Source organism: Tamandua tetradactyla, chromosome 6 (genome assembly GCF_023851605.1).
Source record: "Tamandua tetradactyla isolate mTamTet1 chromosome 6, mTamTet1.pri, whole genome shotgun sequence".
NCBI lineage: Eukaryota > Metazoa > Chordata > Mammalia > Pilosa > Myrmecophagidae > Tamandua > Tamandua tetradactyla.
The window spans coordinates 65,825,866-65,846,528 of NC_135332.1; the positions used below are offsets into that span (position 1 = coordinate 65,825,866).

The 20,663-nt window shown below is 37.1% G+C and overlaps 1 long non-coding RNA gene and 2 pseudogenes across 1 annotated transcript in view; 2 read left to right on the forward strand and 1 right to left on the reverse strand.

The window, feature by feature from the left end:
- The window catches only part of LOC143686095 (uncharacterized), a 52,677-nt gene that overhangs the window by 15,742 nt on the left and 16,272 nt on the right, over nucleotides 1-20,663 (forward strand). The window lies entirely within an intron of this gene.
- Nucleotides 595-1,567, forward strand: LOC143685661 (ubiquitin-conjugating enzyme E2 Q2 pseudogene; annotated as a pseudogene).
- LOC143685662 (FGFR1 oncogene partner 2 homolog pseudogene) lies at nucleotides 12,408-14,620 on the reverse strand (annotated as a pseudogene).

Here is a 20,663-nt window from a genome sequence, read left to right on the forward strand (position 1 = left end):
CAGCAATAGCTATCTCTTCCTGAAATAATGCAAACCATGTAAGCATCTGGTTAATACAAAGCACATAAGTCCCAAGTATCCAAAGATCACTATAGAAACCTGCAGTCAACAAAACCTCTGTGTGAGAAAAGCTAACCTAATCCACTCAGTGCGTACTTTTCCCTTGAACACACCTGTGTTTACTTCTTTAATGTGTTCTCTCTCTAATACTCTCTCTCTAATGCTTTCTCTCTCTCTCCATCTTTCCCAATCTCTCTCTCTAATAAACTTTACTACTTATTCCTACTGGCCCTCTTGTTACCTGAATTCTTTCAGCAAAGAGATTCTGAACCTGGAACGGAGCTCAGCAGGCACTACTGTCAGCAAGGCTGCTGTTATACTTGGAATAATCTTACAGTTTTATAAGCCATGTACAGTTAGTTTGTGTTTTATCCATTTTTTCCTCTTGTATTGTTGGTATTTGCTTATTAGTTATGTGTTCTTTAGATACTAAAAAATAATAAGTGGAGGCACAAGAACAGGGCGGCACGGCTGGGACGGCAGCCGCAGGCCCAGTTCCCATTCCACATCCCTTCAGCCTGAGATGAGGGGAGCATGTCCATGTCAGGGATCAAGGCTGAGCTGAAATTCCTGGCATCCGTCTTCGACAAGAACCATGAGCAATTTTCCATTGTCAGCGGGAAGCTGGATGAGCCACCCCTGCCAGTTCCTGGTGTCACAGCTGCCCGCACCTCCCGGCAGCCGCACCCACCACTCCACTCACCCTCACTTGCAACATCATGGAATCTTATCCATATTCTTCACCCATATGGTTTATGGATCCCAATAACCCAAATCTGACATCAATGTTAGAACATCTAGAAGATACTAACATCAGTAATTCACTTTGTCAGCCATTGAAGTGGTTGTTATGTGAACTCTGCAGATTATATAACCTTCCTAACCTTCCTGAATGTTGAGATGTGAGATCAACCCATTCCCCGTCGGTTAGAACAGGGCAAGAGAAGAAGTGACTTCCGAAGAGGAGGAGGAAGAGATGGCTGAAGTTATGGAAAACTTGGATCACCATGAGATGAAGGAAGAGAGCCTATTAGCGGAAAAAATCAGAGCATGAAGGAATTAAGACAGGAAATTTTGACAATATTAGACAAAATAAGGAAGACGCAAAGGCAAGACCATCTAAATGGTGCAGTGCCTGGGTCAGAACAAGCTTTAAATAGACATATGAAAGAGCTCAGGGCCATATACAGATCAGGGCATTATAAAACAGGAATATATTCACTGGACCTCGTAAATGACAGGTTATATGACCGGTATGTTAAACTGCAGAAGGTTGAATCTGATAGTCCTTTGCCCAGTGATGTTCAGATCTTGAAAGAAAAAGAAGGTATGGAATGTATTTTGCTTAACTTCTCCTTTAAGGATAACTTTCCATTTGATCCTTTATTTGCTTGAGTGCTACTACCTGTTTTCTCAGGAGGGTATGTGTTGGACAAAGAAGCATCCTTTTATGGAATGTCTCACAAAACAGGGTTGGAGCAATGCTGACTCAATAGAAAAAGTTTAATTGTTGTTTAATATTGGTTTAGAAAATTTAGGTTTTCTAAATCACAGTTATCTTTTCAGGTCTAAATCTAAAACTATTTTATGATATTGCCAAAATAATGATGGAAACTCTACTCATTAAAGTCAACTTTTTTCTGGCTATATGAAGATATGAAATATTTCCCAAAAATATACTCTTAATGGGTTTGTATTGTACTTTTTAGGTAAAGTGAAGCAAGGTTGTGCCACTTATGGCTTGTAAATATTAATTTCCACTGGGGGCATCAGAGTTTTGCTGGGCTGAACCTGTGTTGCTTGTTGGTTCAATATTCTTTATGAAGAGCTGTTGTGTAGGGCTTGAAGTCATTTAGAATACTAAGTCACTTTATGTGTTCTTTTCATTAATGGGATGTTGTAACCATTCCTAAACTAATAAACTTATAAATTGATTGGCAAAAAGACAGACTCCTTGAGCAAAAGCTGCACAGTTAGGAAAAAATGGGATCTCGTGTGGAGACTCTTAAAATTTTTTCCCATGGTCATAACAATGGTTTTTACATGGAAAGACCAATTGGAAATCTATGCATGTTAACTTTTTAATGAAACCTAATTAAATCAATGTACTCTCCAATTTGTTGCCTTACCTGAATCAGTTCTATTGGGTGTTAGTCAGGGTTCTCTAGAGAAACAGAACTAACAGGAAAGATCTGTAAATACGAGATTTATAAAGGTGTCTCACACAACCATGGGAATAGAAGAGTCCAAAATCCGTAGGGCAGGCTACGAGGCTGGTGGCTCCGATGAAGGGTCTGGACAAACTCCACAGGAGAGGCTCCTTGGCTGAAGAAGCAGTGAAAGAGTCTCTCTTCTTCCTTAAAAGCCTTCAAATGGGGGGTGCAAAGGTAATCCAGTGGTAGAATTCTTGCCTGCCATGCAGGAGACCCAGTTCAATTCCCGACCCATGCACTTCCCATAACAAAAACAAAAAACAAACAAAAATAAAAAACAAATTCAACAAATGGTGCTTCAATAATGGGATGGTCACATAGAAGAAGAAATGAGATGTGATTCCCCGCTATACAGCATGGGAAAAAAAGAGGTTGTCAACTGATTGGATTATCTCATTGTGGGAGGCACCCCTTAGTTGATCACAAATGTCATCAGCCACAGATGCAATCGACTGACTGATGATTTCATACACCAACCTTCTGGTTTATCAACCAGCTATGAAATATCCTTGCAGCAATGGTCAGGCCAGTGCTCGTCTGACCAGATAACTGGACATAATCATTTGGCCAAGTTGACATCAGAACGCAACTATCATAGTTGGTAATCAATTTTTTTTTTTTTTGTATGCTGTGTGCTGGTTTGAAAGGAAGTATGCCCCCTAAGAAAAGCCATGTTTTAATATAAATCCCATTTCATAAAGGTAGAATAATCTCTATTCAATATGGTATGCTTGAAACTGTAATCAGATCATCTCCCTGGATGATGTGATTTACTCAAGAATGGTTGTTAAACTGGATTAGGGGACGACATGTCTCTGCCCATTTGGGTAGGTCTTGATTGGTTTATTGGAGTCCTATAAAAGAGGAAATATTTTGGAGAATGAGAGATTCAGAGAGAGCAGAACGATGTAGCCATGAGATGCAGAGGGTCCACGAGCCAGCAACCTTTGGAGATGAAGAAGGAAAATGCCTCTCGGGGAGCTACATGAAACCAGAAGCCAGGAGAGAAAACAAGCAGATGACAATGCCATGTTCACCATGCGCCCTTCCAGCTGAAAGAGAAGCCCTGACTGTGTTCACCACATGCCTTCTCACTTGAGAAAGAAACCCTGAACTTCATCGGCCTTCTTGAATCAAGGTATCTTTCCCTGGATGCCTGTGACTGGACATTTCTATAGACTTGTTATTGGGACTTTTTCTTGGCCTTAGAACTGTAAACTTGAAACTCATTAAATTCTCCCTTTTAAAAGCCATTCCGTTTCTGGTATATTGCATTCCAGCAGCTAGCAAACTAGAACATACTGTATGGCAGGGTCACATTTCATTCTTTTCCCATGTATCTCCTTATTGCAACATCATTTGTTGCATTGTTGTTTGTTTGGTTTTTCATTTGTTTGTTTGTTTGTTTGTTTGTGAAGTGCAAGGGGCAGGAATCAACCTGGGTCTCCTACATGGCAGGCAAGAATTCCACCACTGAACTACCCTTACATTCCCAATAGATTTTTTTTCACACTTCCAAATTTGATTTAAAAGTAAATTCTGGATCATAAGCACTTTTAAAAAGAAATCCAGGGGTGCATGGGTTCAGTGGTAGAATGCTCACCTTCTATGCAGGAAACCCGGTGTGTTAGTTAGATTCAGTTGTCAACTTGGCCAGGTGAGCATACCTAGTCTTGTTGCTGCAGACATAAGCCAATGGCACGTGAACCTCATTTGTTGCTGATTACATCTGCAGTTGGCTAGGAGGCATGTCTGCTGCAATGAGTGACGTTTGACTTAATTGGCTGGTGCTTAAATGAGAGAACGCAACGTAGCACAGCCTAAGCAGCTTGGCATTCCTCATCTCAGCACTAGCAGCTCAGCCCAGGCCTTTGGAGATACAGAAAGAAGTCACCCCGGGGAAAGTTGTTGGAACCCAGGGGCCTGGAGAGAAGACAAGCAGAGACCATCTTGTGCCTTCCACGTAAGAAGGAACCTCAGTGGAAAGTTAGCTGCCTTTCCTCTGAAGAACCAACAAAATAAATCCCCTTTTATTAAAATGCAATCCATCTCTGGTGTGTTGCATTCCAGCAGCTAGCAAACTAGAATACCCGGGTTCGATTCCCAGACCATCCACCCCCCAAAAAAGAAAGGAAATCCAGAAGCATATTTTCCTGTACACACCAGTTAGGAAGTTCAGAAGTGTTTCTTTTGCATTTGCTTTAAGATTCAGGTTTTAACTTTGTAAACCAAATCAAAGAGACTTGGCACTTCTGCATTATCATGTGTTTAATTTCTTTTGGTTCTATTTTGGTTAAAAGGACAGTAAATGAGGATTTTCTGGCATTTTTGTTTTGAAGATGCTACCCTATATTTTCTTCTTGCAGATGCAACCCTACATTGTCTTATAGGAGTTTTAGAGTCCTGGGTCTTGTAATTAGGCCTTTGATATATTTTGTATGTGTACTTTCATTCTTTTGCATATGGATATCCAGTTCTCCCAGCATCATTTGCTGAATAGATTATTCTTTCCCAATTGAGTGAACTTGGCAGCCTTGTCAAAAATCAATTTGCCATAGATAACTAAAAGGGTGTATTTCAGAAATCTCAATTCAATTCCATTGGTCTTCATGTCTATCCTTGTGCCAGTACCATGTTGTTTTGACCACCATGGCTTTGTGATAAACTTTAAAGTCAGAAAGTGTGGGTCTTCCAATGTTGTTCTTCTTTTGCAAGATGGTTTTGGCTATTTGGGACCCCTTACACTTCCAAATAAATTTGGTAATTGCTTTTCCATTTCTGCAAAATAGGATGTTGGAATTTTAATTGGGATTGTGTTAAATCTAAATTTCTAAATTTCATGTAGAATTGACACTTTAATGATATTTGGCCTTCCAATCCATGATCATGGAATGTCCTTCCATTTATTGAGATCTTCTTTAATTTCTTTCAGCAAAGTTGCGCTGTTTTCCATGTATAAGTCCTTTACATCTTTGTTTAAATTTATTCCCAGATGTGTTATTCTTTTAGTTGCATTTTAAATGGAATTTTTTCATGTTTACCTCTTCAGATTGCTCATTACTATTAAATTGAAACTACTGATTTTTGCATGTCTTGTACCCCGCCACTTTGCCGAATTTGTTTATTAGTTCTAGTAGCTTTGTTGTAGATTTTGGTGGACTTTCTTTATATAGGATCATGTCATCTGCAAATAGTGAAAGTTTTATTCTTCCTTTCCAGTTTGGATGTCTTTTATTTTACTTACCTAACTGCTCTGGCTAGAACTTCCAGCACAGTGCTGAATAACAGTGGTTAAGAATGGACATCCTCATCTTGCTCATGATCTTAAAGGGAAAGCATTTAGTTTTTGTGCTGGTTTGAAGCTTATTTACCCCAGAAAGGCCATTCTTTTCATTCATTCTGCATCTGTGGATGCAGATCTGTTGTGGGTGGGACCTTTTGATTAGGTTGTTTCCATAAAGATGTGACCCACTCAATTCAAGATGGGTCTTAATCCTTCTACTGAAGTCCTTTGTGAGAGGATAAAAGACAGAAAAAGCCCAGAGAAGCTAAAAGATAAAATCCAGGGTTTTCCCCAGAGAAGCTAAGAGAGAAACACCCAGAAACATCTTGAGACAGTCGTTGAAACTGAACCAGGTGAGAAGAACCAGCAGACCTGTGCCTTTCCATGTGACAGAGGATCCCCAGATGCCAGCAGCCTTTTCTCAGAGAAGATATCTTCCCCTTGAAACCTTAATTTGGACATTTTCATGGACTTAGAACTGTAAATTTGTAGTCTAATAAAACCCCAATGTAAAAACCAGCCCATTTCTGGTACATTGCATTCCAGTAGCATCCCAGCAAACTGAAACAGATTTTGGTACCAGAGAAGTAGAGTGCTGTGATTAGCAAATACCAAAAATGCTGGAATGGCTTTATAAATGGATAAGAGAAAGATTCTGGAAGAATTGTGAGATGTTTGATAGGAAAGGCTTAGATTGCTTTGAAAAGACTGTGGGTAGAAATATGGACTCTAAAATACTTCTGATGAGGACTTAGACAGAAATGATGACTGTGTCATTGCAAACTGGAAGAAAGTTGATCTTGTTTTAAAATGACAGAGAATTTGACAAAATCAAGTCCTGGTGTTGGATGGAGGGCAGAATTTGAAAGTGATAAGCTTGGATATCTAGCTGAGGAAATTTCCAAACTAAATGTCAGAAATGCAGCCTAGTTTTTCCTTACAGCTTATAGTGAAATGTGAGAGAAAAGGTATAAGCTGAGAACTGAATGGTCTAGAAAATTCTGGGCTTCCAGAAAGTGAAACCCCACTCTCAGTACCAAAATCTGTTTCAGTTTGCTAACACTATGAGAATGCCACATACCAGAAATGGGTTGGCTTTTTCATTGGGGTTTTATTAGGTTACACATTTACAGTTCTAAAGCCATGAAAATGTCCAAGTTAAGGCATCAAGAGGGAAATACCTTCTCTGAGGAAAGGCTGTTGGCATCTGGGGATCATCTGTCACATGGGAAGGCACATGTCTGCTTGTCCTTCTCACCTGGTTCTGGTTTCAGTGGCTATCTCCAAATGTTTCTGGATGTTTCCCTCTTAGCTTCTCTGCAGCAAATTCTGGATTTCATCTCTTAGCATCTCTTGGCTTTTTCTGTCTTTTATCCTTTCACAAAGGACTTCAGTAAAACGATTAAGACCACCTTGGATTGGGTGGGTCACATCTTCATGGAAACAACCTAATCAGAAGGCCCAACCCAAAATCGGTCTGCCCCCAGAAGGATGGATTAAAAGAACATGGCTTCTGGGGCACATAACTTCAAACCTACACAATTTTTCACCATTGAGGATGATGTTAGCTGTGGATTTTTCATATATGCCCTTTATCATGTGGAGGAAGTTTCCTTCTATTTGAAGAAAAGATACTGGGTTATGTTGAATGTCTTTTCTGTCTCAATTGAGATGATCATGAGGTTCTGTTCCCTTCATTTTGTTAATGTGGTGTATTATATTAATTGACTTTCTGATGTTGAACTACCTTTGCTGGATAAAACCCAGTTGATCATGGTGTATAATTCTTTTAATACTCTGTTGCATTTGATTTGCGAGTATTTTTGAAGATTTTTGCATCTATATTCATAAGAGGAATTGGTCTGTAATTTTATTACTAGAAATTTCTTTACCTGGCCTTGATATTATGGTGATGTTGCCTCATAGAATGAGTTAGGTAATGTTCCTTCAACTTCAAATTTTTGGAAGAGTTTGAGCAGGATTAGTATTAATTCATCTAGGAGTGTTTGGTAGAATTCACCTGTAAAGCCATCTGGTCCTGGGCTTTTCTTTGTTAGGAGGTTTTTGATGACTAATTCAGTCTCTTACAGTTGGTGTGTTCAGATCTTCTATTTCTTCTAGAGTCAGTGTGCATTTTTTATTTTATTCTAGGAATCTGCCCACTTCATCTAGTTTGTCTAATTTGTTGGCAAATTGTTCATCGTATGCTCTTATGATTCTGTTTATTTCTGTTGGATCAGAAGTAATGTCATCCCCCACCCCCAATTCTGGTTTAATTTTTTTCCTTTTTAGTTTAGCTAAGGGTTTGTCAATTCTATTGATCTTTTCAAAGAACCAACTTTTGGTTTTGTTAATGATCTCTGTTGTTCATTTTAATCTTTATTTCATTTGCTCCAGTTCTAATCTTTGCTTTCCTTCTGCTTCTTTAGATTTAGTTTGCTATTCTTTTCCTAGTCTTCTAGGTGTTCAGGTGGGGCTCTGATTTTAGCTCTTTCTTCTCTTTAAATATATGCATTTAGGGCTATATGTTTCCCTCTCACACTGTCTTCACTGCATCCCTTAGGTTTTGATATGTTGTGTTCTCATTTTCACTCATCTCCACATATTTATTGAGCTCCCTTGTAATTTTTTCTTTGACCCATTGATTAAGAAAGTGCTATTTAACTTCTGCATACCTATGGATTTTCCAGTTCTCTGCCTATTGCTGATCTCCAGCTTTATTCCATTATGATCAGAGAAGATACTTTGCATAATTTCAAACTTTATAAATTTATTGAGACTTGTTTTGTGACCCAACAAGTGGTCTATCCTGGAGGACAATCCGTGTACACCTGAAAAGGATGTATATCCTGATGTTTGAAGGAAAAATTCTATATATGTATATTAGATCTAGTTCATTTGTCACATTATTCAAGTCTTTTTCCTTATCAATCTTCTATACAGATGTTCTATCTATTGAATTGAACATGTATTAAAGTCTCTAACTATTATTGCAGAGATGTACATTTCTCCCTTTAGTTTTGCCAGTATTTGCCTTAAGTGTTTTGGGGCACTGTGATTAGGTGCATAAATATTTATAATTGCTATTTCTTCTTGGTGGATTGACCCTTCTATTGATATATAATGTCTTTTTTGTCTTTTGTTACAGCTTTTGACTTAAAGTTTATTTTGTTCAATGTTGGTATAGCTACCCCAGCTCTTTTTTGGTTACTATTTTCATGGAAGATCTTTGTTCCACCCTTTCACTTTCAAACTACTTGTGTCTTTGGGTCTAAGGTGAGCTTCTTGTAAACAACATATAGTTGGATCATGTATTTTTTAATCCATTATGCCACTCTGTGTCTTTTGATTGAGGAATTTAATCAATTATTATTCCATGTTATTACTGTAAAGGCAGTACTTACTTACACATTTTGTCCCCTTTTTTATGTCATATATATATATATATTTTTTGTCTCTCTTTTATTTCAACCTACTTTTCTGTATAGTTGAGCTTTTGTGTTCTGGGTGACTGATCACTTTCTCGTTTTTGTTTCTGTACTTCCTTTTAAAAATACTTCCTTTGTGTTTCCCCTGGAGTTTGTATTACACACCTTATATCTATAATCTACCAATTTGAAAACATACCAACTTAACTTCATTAGCATACACATTCTTTGCTCCCATATCCCCGTTTCCCTTCTTTGTGTTGTTTTTATCCCACATTACCTCTTAATAACAGAACTCCCTTTAGAAGTTCTTGTTGAGTAAGTCTTTTGTTGATGAATTTTCTCAGTTTCTGTTACCTGAGAGTATTTTAAGTGCTTCCTCATTTTTAAAGGACACGTTTCCAGATAAAGAATTATTGTTTGGCAGGATTTTTTTTTTCAGTAACTTAAATATATCATACCACTGCCTTCTTGCCTTCATGGATTCACTGAGTCTTCAGAGAATCCCTTGGATGTGACAAATTGCTTTTTTCTTGCTGCTTTCAGAATTCTCTCTTTATCTTTGCATTTGACATACTGATTAATATGGGTCCTGGAGTAGGTCTATTAGAGTTTATTCTGTTTGGAATATGTTGTACTTCTTGAATATGTATATTTATGTCTTTCATAAGGATTAGAAAAACTTTGACCATTTCATCAAATATTGTTTCGGCCCCCTTTCCTTTCTCTTCTCCTTCTGAAACATCCAGGATTCATATATTCAGATGCTTCATGCTGTCATGGAAACCCCTGAAACCCTGCTCATTTTTCTCTATTATTTTCTCTATCTGTTCTTCAGACATGATTTTAATTGTTCTGTGTTCTTATTCACTAATTCTTTCTTCTGCCTATTCAAATCTCCTGTTGTATGCCTCTAGTGTATTTTTTAAATCACTCATCTTTATTGACAAAACAGATTCCTGTGCAGTACATACTCCCAAACATAAGTTGAAGTTTCTGCTTAAAAAAAAAATATGGGATGGAAAATTGTCACTATATAACAAAGTAAATGTTTTTAAATCTTAAAATTATATGCAAGCAAGATGACCAAGAATAAATTAACTCAACTCATTTGTTTATGAAAATAATTGTTAAGTAATGTTTTATGATAGAGCTGCCTGAATGAAATGCCTTAAACTTAATCTCCGCTGTGTACCTTACTTTTTAAAATTCTGAGTTGAAATAAGGGCTATTTAAGTGAATATGCCATCAAATTAAGGAATAGTTTCTCAAAAAACAAAAGAAAAGTTTAGAAGTAAAGACTCATTTATTTATGAACTATCAATTAAGTAAAAAATATATATATTGGGTAGATGGAAATACTAGTGGTCAGTGAGAGGGAGGGGTAAGGGGTATGGTATGTTTTTCATAGTTTTTTCTTTTTTCTTTCTTTTTTCTGGAGTGATGCAAATGTTCTAAAAAATGACCTTAGTGATGAATATACGACTATGTGATGACATTGTGAGGCGTTAATTGTATACTATGTATGGAATGTTTGTATGTTAAGAATGTATGTGCTTGTACGTTGTTTTATCAGTAAAATTTTTTAAAAATATCAATTAAGGCTTTTGAATGGGAAAAGAAATATATTTAATGTTTAGACCATTAGTTTTTTTTCTATTCAGTCAGCATTGTCCACCCTCTTTTCCCAAAACTTAAGATAGAAATATTCTGAAGTGAAAAGTTGAGTGAAATTTTAGTAATATATGAAGTTATACATAAAAGTTATTATGTGGGTGGGCCACGGTGGCTTAGCAGGCAGAGTTCTCACCTGCCATGCCAGAGACCCGGGTTCGATCCCCGGTGCCTGCCCATACAAAAAAAAAAAAAAAAAGTTACTATGTGAAGTCACATTTATTTAACAAATTATATACTCAAAGTAGAATTTTCTATATGTACTAATTATAATACATATTTATTATAGATGAGTATATTTAATCTTGACACTATCCTTTTACCTTTCATTCTATAGTCACCACAAAATAAGAAAAACTTTGATTTCAATGGTGTTAAAATGCATTTCTGTATTTGGTGGCCTTTAAAAAAATTTACATTTTTGATAGTTGTTTAAAAAACAGAAGAAAATAAATACTTCTAAATCCAAAGTTTTTTTCCTCTTTCATCTGGAAGTTTGTATGAAAAATCTTACAAGTTATGGAAACCAGACAGAGCTCAATAATAGACACAGAAAAAAACATGAAATTATAATTTACTTTTTACTGTTAGTATTTCTTAAGAGTAATTATTTTAAAAAAGAGGCAAGGCCAAGGGAATTCCCAATTTACTTTGAAATTACCACATCTAACTTACTTTATCAAACATTTCAACAAAGTTAAGCTAAATGAGCTATAGAATATTCTTAAAAATCAACAGGGAAGAGAAGGATTTTATCTTCATTATTAATTCAGAACCAGAACATTCTTTCAGAGTAGTTTAAAGTACTAAATATGCCTCTTTTACATAATTTTTTTCTTAGAAGGTAGTGTTCCTTCTCTTTCATTCCTAAAATATTTCACATACTTAAGCAAGTTATTGACAGTTATTAGCTAAGATTCAATTATAGTAAATTAACAAAACTAACCTCTTTTGTTTATGGTGCATACAGAGTGTTCTTTTTTTGGAGGGTGGGGGGGGGTGCATGGTCCAGGAATCAAACCTGGGTCTCCAGCTCGGAAGGCAAGTATTCTACCACTGAACCGTGCACCCAATACAAAACATTCTTAGTCTTTTTTTTCCCTTACAGTCTTTTGAACTGAATATTCTTTGACAAAAATTTAAGTGAATGGGAACACAGAAAGGCAATCACTGAAGCTGAAGTCTCATGTTGTATAAACCATTTGTTAACTTCAACACCAAATAGGAAGGATAAAATTTAGTATGAAGATCTTCCATTCACAAAATGGTGGCAAAGTTTATTTTAACATGGATTAAATCTATACATTTCAAAACATTTATTGGAAATATTCAAGTTTATTCAAGTATCATACATAGTGCCAACAACACTGCTGAAAGTTCTTGATATATTCAGCAGTAACTGTCAGAACCTTTCAGCTGTTCACCAATTAACAAGGGCTCGGTTTCTATTTTTCAATTAGATTTTGGAATAAAGTCTATGACCATTAAGTATGGATTTTTTTGTTGCTAGTTCTTAAAAATGTCTTTGCCGGTGTACTGTACCTAGTATAGAGAAAAAAAATAAAAGGGGTTAATAGAGGGTTCAAGGGTTAATAAAGACTGACTTTTCTGTTAATTCATTTACTTCGAAGGCAAGTCTTAGTGACCATTTGGAGCTCAGTAAGATGCTCACAAACTCAAGAGACTCTTCAGCTCAAAGACGTACCTTCTAATGTATCGTCTTTCCAAAGTGCAAAAATGATTCTCAAGTTATTGAAGGATCTCTCTCAAGCCTTTGTTTTCTTGTTCAAGATGCAGTATTTGTTCCTGTTCCTTGCAAACTTGCTGCTCATCAATCAAGAAAGAATCCTTCAGAGGTATATAGATGTATTTCCATCTTAGAGTACTGCTCTTTTAACTTCACTATTATACCTAGATTATCATTTTTGCTAGCCATTAATAATCTAAACTTTTGTTCTCAATACTTGCTCATTATTAACTCCAAGGCAGACTGATGCTCTTCCAGGGATGTACGCAATTCTTCGTTCTTGTTGCAGTTCTCTGATTTGTCTGTTTTCTTGCTGGATTCCCAGGACTAATGTGAACTGTGGCCAATGTCTTGCAACTTCATTAGGTTCTTGAATTTCTTCCTGATACTGCTTCATGGCTTCTGCTGGCTTGCTTAGAGCTGTGGTTTGCTTTTATAAGATTCTGCTATATTATCATGATCTCTCAATTTTTCAACAAAGCTTTAGCATCAGCAAGTTCCTTCGCAATTGTGCAGCTCCTTTCTAAAGGAATACCTTGTTTTAACAGGACAACTCAAGTCACAGGAATCACTTAACTGTCCTGGATCCCAACCACATGTAGCATTTTCCCTATTAGTAAAGGAAACATGCAAGGATTTTCAATGTAGTTGAGTAGTTATGAAATATTGTTACCTTCTCCTTCTCCCATTAGCATCCAGTGGTGTAACACTCTTAATCCAGCAATCCTTACCTTAGTTCTTGCAAAAGGAGCTCAGAGCTGAGGACAGGAAAAGGAAGTTCGTCGGCTCCCAGGAGCAGGGAGTGCGGAGTGAGATCATAAGGTCCATCAACGGGTAATTGAAGAGGTGCAAAGAACCGAGCGGCGCAGGGGAAGGAAGCTTACGACTCATCTAAACTCTCTCCTGTGACTGAATTTATTCCACTTACTCCAATCTCGATCTCTCACAGCCGTCAGCTGTGGCAATTAGGGACTCAAAGATTATGCCAACGGGATCCTGAGGACTAAGAAGAGACTCCTCGAGCCTGTCCAGCTTCCTCAGCAAGCAAATGCAGGAGCGGGCAGAAACAGCGGAGGAGCAGCGGAAAAGCCAGCCGGATTTAGCTTCAATCCCACCATCGCTCGCCCAGGGAAGCCTTGCTGACCCCCTCTAGCAAACCATCTAGCGTTTTTTTCTTGGTCTAGCGCATTTTTAATCTCCATTATTGTGCCTTTCATCTCCATAATTTCTGCTTCTTTTTAAACTTGCAAATTCTTTTTTAGGCTCACACATTGTCTTCTTAATATCCTTTACCTTTATATCCCTATTTTCCTTCATCTCCTTGAAGTGATTTAGGAGATTTATTTGAATATCTTTGATTAGTTGTTCCAAAATCTGTCTCCACTGAAGTTTTAATCTGTTCCCTTTACTTGGCAGTACTGCTTACAGACAGTGCAAGCACCAAGCAGGCAAAACATGAAAGAGAAAGACCATCTGGTATAGGTGGCTTCAGTTCAGATTTAGCTGATGTCGTAAGAACTGCAAATCTCTGCAGTCTTCAAAATATGAGAGATTCTGACTGTGCAAATGGACAAGCTCAAATTTTGTAGTCCGGGTGCAAGCTGGGGACTCTGATGAAGGTGCCAGTGAATTCCCCAGGGGAAGCTGGCTGGCTGAAGTAGAAATCCGAGTGGTGTATTTTGATTTATTGGGTTTTTCATTTTCCCCAAATATTTTATTATTTCAAAAATACGAGAAGTTTCCATGTACGTCCCCAAAATAAACAAGCAAGCAAAACACACAAGGGGGGGGGGACAAAAAACAAAAATTCAACAAATGATGCTGCAATAATGGGATAGTCACATGGAAAGAGAATGAAATGTGACCCCTGCCATACAGCATTAAAAAAATACAGTAAGTTTTAAAAATTGGAATTAATACCAGTCTACTCACCACTTATATTTTACCATTAATATTTACCTTAATATTTTATTTTGTCTTAGTATATATTTATCTGTATGTCTATCCTCCTGTCCTTCCATTTATCCAGCATGGATTTTTTTTTCAATTGTAGGAACATATCTACAATGCAAACCTTCTTATCTCCAACTTCTCATCAACCACTCCTAAGCACATCACTCAGTAGGACTAATCACATTCGGTATATCACAGTACCCTCAACACCTTCCACAATCCAAAACTTTCCCGTCTGCCCAAACAGAAACCCCAAATCCATCCTGCACCAAATCCCAAATCCTCTTGCTCCATGCTTCCCATGCCTGGCAACCTGCAATCAAACTTTGTTCCCATGAGTTTGCACGCTCTCCAACACATTCTCTGTAGTTGCATGGAGCTCAAATTTAACATCCTAAATCTTTGACAGTCTCACTTGCTTGATACCAATGTGACTTCAATGGTACACACCAAGGGTGCTCTTATAGCCTTCCATCTCCCCACCTCCATGCAGTACCTGTCACACATCACATTTATACAATATGAGTCCAAACCACTGATTTCTCATTATATTTACATGGTATATATAAATATATATATTTTATGCTGTATGGTGGTGTCATATCTCATTTTTTTTCCATGTGACTATCCTGTTATTGCAGCACCATTTTGGGGGGGGGGGGTGGGAAAAATGAACAGGGACTTGAACCCGGTCTACCGCATGTAGGTGGGAATTCTGCCACTGAACTACCCTTGCAACCCCTAATTTCTCATTATATTTTATGCATTTGCCTTTTAGGTCCTGTAGGTAGTAAAAAGTGAAGTTACCAACAAAAAAATGAAACAGAACTAGAATTGATATTCACTCCTATCATTACCCCTACTTGAGAATTTAATTTTTTCATGCAGTTCAGATCTATTGTCTATTGTTCTCTCTCAGCCTGAGGAATTTCTTTACCATCTCTTGTGTGACTGGTTAGGGGTGAGGACCCTCAACTTGTGTTTGTGCGGCAGTCTTAATCTCTCTCTTATTTTTGAAAGGCAGTTTTGCAACATATAAATCTTTTTTTCTCACTTTTTTATTGTATAATATAACATATATACAAAGCAAGAAAGAAAAAAGCAATAGTTTCAAAGCACTCTTCAACAGGGAGTTACAGGACAGATCCCAGAGTTTGTCATGGGCTCCCATTCCATCATCTCAGATTTTCCCTTCTAACTCCCCCAGAACATTGGAGACTAGAAGAAATAAATAATTTATCATCACAATAGACTTTTTTCTTTTTTCTGAAGGATGACATATATTTAAAAAAAAGCAATAAATTTCAAAGTGCAGCACAACAATTCATTGTAGAAAGGATTTCAGAGTTTGGTATGGATTACAATTCCACAATTTGAGGTTTTTACTTTTAGCTGCTCTAAAATACTGGAGACTAAAAGAGATAGCAATTTAATGAGTCAGCAATGATATTCATTTGTTAAACCCCACCATCTCTGTATAACTCCACCATCACCTTGGATTTTTCTATCCCACTCTTTAGGGCTGTTTGGGCTATGGCCGTTCTAACTTTTTCATGTTAGAAGGGGCTGTCAGTAATATGGGGTAGGGAGATGGAACTAGATGATGTCCTAGAGAGACTGGGCCCTCTAGGTTTCAGGACTTATCTGGTCCAGGGATCCATCTGGAGGTTGTAGGTTTCTGGAAAGTTACCCTAGTGCATGGAAGCTTTGTAGAACCTTATATATTGCCCTAGGTATTCTTTAGGAATGTCTGAATGGTTTTGTTTAGGGGTTGGCAAGTTATGATAGGTAGCATGTTTAACTGAAGCTTGAGTAAGAGTGTCCTAAAGAGTAGCCTCTTGACTCTATTTGAACTCCCTCAGCCCTGATACTTTATTAGTTACACTTCTTTTCTTTCTTTTGGTCAGGATGGAACTGTTGATCCCATGGTGCCAGGGCTGGATTCATCCCTGGGAATCATCTCCCACACTGACTTTCACCCTGGATGTCATGTTCTACATAGTAGAGAGGGCAATGATTTCACTTGCAGAGTTGGGCTTAGAAAGAGTGAGGCCACATCTCAACAACAAAAGAAGTCCTCTAGAAGCAACTCTTAGGCATACCTATAGGTAGGCTAAGCTTCTCCGTAAGCTTCACAAGAGTTAGCCTCAAGATCAAGGGCTTGGTCTGTTGATTTCGTGTCCCTAATGTTTGACAGAGTATCCAGGGTTTCCCCAGTGGTAAAGTTTAATAGTTCCCATATTTTTTCTCCCATCCCTCAAGGGACTTTGCCAATATTTTTGATTATCTGCTTAATATATTCTAGGATGTATCCAGGCATTATTTTGAGCTATACAACAGTAAAGGTTCTCATTCTTATTCTGGGCTCCCTGTGTTTCAGTTGTTCAAATGAGCCATCTATTCAGGATGAGTTAGAGTATGTGCTACAGAAAACCAAGGTTCTGGACAAAATAAACGATTCTTCCTTTGGTCTCAAAGAGTAGGCACAGTTATAAAATATAGACAATGTCTTCCTTACCCCTGTGTTCTGAATTACCTTAATCCTGATCTGATTGGCTTCATTCTTATCTCTAAATACCAGGTTATAGATACATAAAACAGCTTCTCAAAATCCAGAAATAATAATTACCACTCCAGACTAAATGTGTTTGCTATTAGAGCTTACAATCTAGGTCCCTGTTTTCTTATAATCATTTTCTAAATAAGGTCATAAAATAATGTTCTTTCATTTCTGACTTATTTTGCCTCAACAAATGTCCCACAGGTTCATTCACATCATTGCATTCCTCCAACTTCTTTCCTTTTTGTAGCAGCACAATATTCGATCATATGTATACATCATCATTCACCGATCTGCTTCTTGGTCAATGCATACTTCAGCCACCTGCTGAATATCAGGCATCATGTATAATGCCCAAAGTCCAAAGTCCATCAGAACTCCCAATTTTAGATAATTTCATTGTTCCCAAGAGAAGGATAACCAATAAACCCTCTGCAAATAGTAAATCTAAACCTCCCCTTTACCACATTATTTACCCCTGGTGGTGGTGTGGTACTGCTGATGTTTTGCTGTTAAACATAGCCCATAGCATGCAATAGCAGTTTTCCCACTGAACGCTGGATTTAAACAGTCTTTGTACAGGAATCATACCTTTGAAGTCATTCTTGAAAGAACATATTTATATTTCTAGTGTTAATCAGTACAACACATAGGTCTATACAACCCGTTTCAATCATGTTCACCTTCAATATGGTAATATTACTTATAGACCCACTGGAGAACCCCTTCACTTCTATCTATTCCCTTGCATTGGAATTCAATCTCATTAGCTAACCGTTCACCCATCTCTAGTTTCTAAGTATCTCTAAGTCCCCTATATTCTGTATTATAAGCCTCTGATTATACCTTTACCATGGTCATAAAAGTGGAGCCATACAGTATCTATCCTTTTGTGTCAGGATTATTTCACTTAGCATTTTGTCCTCAAATCTCATCCATCTTGTTGTGTACTTCAGGATATCACTTCATCTTACTGCTGCATAATATTCCATCACATGTATCTACCACATTTTGTTGATCCTCTTGTCTTTTGATGGGCATTTGGATTGTTTTCATCTTTTGGCGATTGTGAATAATGCTGCTATGACATTGGTGTAAAAATGTCTGTTTGTGTCATTGCTTTCAGCTCTTCTGGGTATATACCAAGTAGTGCTATTGCTGGGTCATAGGGAAACTCGATATTTAGTTTCCTAAGAAACTGCCAAACTGTCTTCCATAGGAGCTGTATGATTATGCATTCCCAACAGCAGTACATAATTGTCCTGGTTTCTCCACATCCTCTCCAACATTTATAGTTTCCTGTTTGTTAAATAGCAGCCATTCTTATAGATGTGAGGTTGTATCTCATTGTAGTCTTGATCTGCATTTCCCTTATGGCTAATGAAAATAAGCATCTCTTCATGTGCTTTTAAGTCATCTGTATTTGCTCTTCAGAAAAATGCCTATTCATATCTTTAGCCTATTTTATGATTGGGTTGTTTGTTCTTTTGTTAAGTTGTATGATTTCTTTATGTATGAAGGATATCAAACCTTTGTCTAATGTGTGATTTCCAAATATTTTCTCCCATTGTGTCGGCTACCTCTTCATCTTTTTAACAAAGTAGTTGAGGTGCAGAAGCATTTAATTTTGAGGCGTTCCCATTTGTCTATGTTTTCTTCTGTTGCTTGTGTTTTGGATGTAAAGTTCAGGAAGGTGCTTCTTATTACTAGGTCTTGAATATGTTTCCCTACATTTTCTTCTCGAAGCTTTATGGTGCTAGTTTTTATATTTAGGTATTTAATCCACTTTGAGCTAATTTTTTATAGGGTGTAAGGTAAGGTTCCTCTTTCACTCTTTTGGCTATTGATATCCAGTTCTCTCATGCCCATTTTTTGAAAAGACTATTTAGTCCCAGTTCAGTGGATTTGGGACCCTTGTCCAAAATCCGTTGACCATAGATTTGGTGGTCTTTTTCTGTCTCTTGATTCAATTATATTGGTCAATACTTCTATCTTGGTGCTAGTACTGTGCTATTTTGACCACTATGGCTTTATAATAAGTGTTTTTTTTTGTTTGTTTTTTTTGCATGGGCAGACACCGGGAATTGAACCCAACCTCTCCACCATGGCAGGCGAGAATTCCGCCACTGAGCCACCATCGTACCGTAATAAATTTTAAAGTCAGGAAATGTTAATCCTCCCACTTTGTTCTTCTTTTTTAGAATGCTTTTAGCTAATCGAGGTTTCTTTCCCTACCAAATGAATTTGGTAACGAGCTTTTCCAAGTCTTCAAAGTAGGTTGTTGGAATTTTGATCGGTACTGTGTTAACTCTTGTAGATCAGTTTGGGTAGAATTGACATCTTAACTATATTTAACCTTCTTGTCCATGAGCAGGTAACGTCTTTCCATCTGTTTAGATCTCCTTTGATTTATTTTAGCAATGTTATGTAGTTTTCTGTGTACAAGTCCTTTAAGTCCCTGGCTAAGTTCATTCCTTAAATACTTTATTCTTTTAGTTGCTATTTTGAATGGGATTTTTTCCTTAACTGACTCCTCAGTTAGGTCATTGCTTGTGTGTAGAAACATTGCTGATTTTTGCACATTAATTTTATATTCCATGACCTTGCTGAATTTCTTTATTAGCTCAAGTAACTCCATTGTAGATTTTCCAAGTATAGTATTCTGTTATCTGCAAATAATGAAAATTTTACTTCTTCCATTCCAATTTGGATGCCTTTTATTTCTTTGTCTTGCCTGATTGCTCTAGCTAGAACTTCTAGTACAGTATTGAATAATAGTGGTGACAGTGAGCATCCTTGTTTCATTCCTAATCTTAGGGGGAAAGCTTTCAGTTGCCCTCCATTGAATACAATGCTGGCTATCAGTTTTTCACATATGCTCTTTATCATATTTAGGAAGTTATCATTGATTCGTATCTTTTGAAGTGTTTTTCTCATAAAATGATGTTGAATTTTGTCAAATGCTTTTTAAGTATCAATCGAGATGATCATGTGATTTCTTTCCCTTTCAATTTGTTAATGTGCTGTTTTATATTAATTGATTTTCTTGTTCTGAACCATCCTTGCATTCCTGGTATAAACCCCACTTGGTTGTGGTGTATCATTCTTTTAGTTTGCTGTTGGATTCAATTTGCTTATAATTTGTGGAGAATTTTTGCATCTATGTTCATTAGGGAGATTGACCTGTAGTTTTCCTTTCTTATAGCATCTTTACCTGGTTTTAGTATTAAAATGATATTAGCTTCATAAAATGAGTTAGGTAGTGTTCCTTTTTTCTCATTTTTTGGGAAAAGTTTGAGCAGGATTGGTGTTAGTTCTTTACGAAATGTTTGATAAAGACATCTGGGCCTGGGCTTTCCTTTGTAGGAAGATTTTTGATGTCCCATTGAATATCTTTACTTGTGATTGGTTTGTTGTGACCTTCTATTTCTTCCTCAGTCAATGTAGCTCATTTCTGTGTTTCCAGGAATTTGTCTATCTCATCTAAGTTGTCTAGCTTGTTGGCATATAGTTGTTCATAGTATTCTCTTATGATTGTTTTTTATTTCTTCAGGGTCTGTGGTAATGCATCCCTTCTCATTTCTGATTTTGTTTATTTGCATCCTCTATCTTTTTTTCTTTATCAGTCTCGCTAGTAGCCCATCAATTTTATTGATTTTATCAAAGAACCAACTTTTGGTTTATTGATTCTTTCTGTTGTTCGTTTGTTTTCTCATTCATTTAACTCTGTTTTAATCTTTGTTAT